Here is a 1584-nt window from a genome sequence, read left to right on the forward strand (position 1 = left end):
CGTGAGAGAAGAGTTAGAGGGCGAGACCTCTGCGGTTTGGCATCCACCACATGTGTCTGTCCAAGCTGAGACCTATCTCGAACACAAGTCTTGGGCTAACAGCAGAAAACAGCAAGCAATTTCTAATGTCTGGGAAGAAAAGAATAGATGCAGAGGTCAGAAATACAGTCCCAGTGAACTGTGACCGCTGTTGGCGAGCTACCCAAATCAGAGTTTCTCTCTCCAGGTTTTAACTCCATCCTTGCAGCACAGTAGACAGGTCAAAGCCTGCTTTGAAGCGAAACCCAGGCTGTAACCTGTATGCCCAGGCAGGCACACGGCCAGGTTCACACCATGCCTTAACCCTGGCTCTCAGGGCTTGTGTGTGGACAGTCTAGGTGAAAGCTTTGATGGAAAAGTCAAAGCTGCGTGGGAAGTGTGATCCTCAGGAAAGGGGCCAGCGGTGCAAAGGCTGTGGTGTAGCCAGGTGGCAAATGCTGGTGAGCGAATTGATGAGAGCAAAAGGAGTCCCACACCAGTGGGCAGGAACCGGCACCGAGATCCTGCATAACAATGGCTGTGAGGACACCTGCTCCAGCCAAACCCCAGTGTCGCACCCCCCCGCCCGGGATGTGGTACTTTGGCACGCTGGGACAAACCCAACAGCGGGCAAGAGGGTCACAGCATCCAGAAGCCAGCAAGAGAGGAGTCGTGCCCTGCCTGCTGCTCCCGTGGGGGCTTTGCAAACCCCCCTCACCCCGCACACACTGCCCCATCCCAGGGCCACCTGGGAGCAAAATCTTCATGAAAGTGCTGTGAGGGGGAAGGTAGAAAACCAAAGCTGCTAATGCACAGTCTGGATCTGGGAAATCTGCAAGGTTATTGGTATTAATATTTTGGTTTGGGCTGGAAAATTAAAGAACGAAGCACGGTATTTAGGCATGGATTAGAAAGGGACAGTAAATAATGGGCAAGAATGTAGCCAGGAACTGGATGACTTACTATGACAAATGACAAAGGTAGCTGAAGGCAGGAGAGAGCCATTGGTCTGGGTCTGAGCAGCAGAAGGAGGGATGCAGAATAAAGCCAGGGCTGACCCAACGTGCTGGCAAATATGTTTGTGCCCTTCAGTGCAACAACCTACAGCTGGGATCCTGGTGAGAGTTCTCTGTGGGGAGCTTGAGGGTGGTGTTGAGGTGTCGGGGCTTGAACCTCACCTGTAAGGATTCAAGATAAACCGAGCAATGGGCTCAGTGTCAGGGACAGTCCTGGCTCAGCATCCTTGAGACTCTGCTCTGAAAGTGGTCGAGACACACACGGAGAAAGTTGAAGCTATGGCTGAAATCTGCCCCTTCTATCATCAGAGACTACAGGAAAGTCATTTTAACCACAGCTGAGAGGCAGACTCTGGCTAAAAATCTGTTGCCTTAAGAGAGGTGTTGAGATGCACTCAAGTATCCTCCCCAGCCCCCAGCTGCTGCTCCAGAAGAGCACCAGTCTCCTGTGGACACATAAGCCAGTCCTTGAGGATGTCTCAGACACCCCAGCACCTCTCAAATGGCCTCTGGTGCCATGTGTGATTGACAAAATATGGCTCTCAGAGTC

Source organism: Cariama cristata, unplaced genomic scaffold (genome assembly GCF_000690535.1).
Source record: "Cariama cristata isolate BGI_N322 unplaced genomic scaffold, ASM69053v1 scaffold4767, whole genome shotgun sequence".
Classification (NCBI taxonomy): Eukaryota; Metazoa; Chordata; class Aves; order Cariamiformes; family Cariamidae; genus Cariama; species Cariama cristata.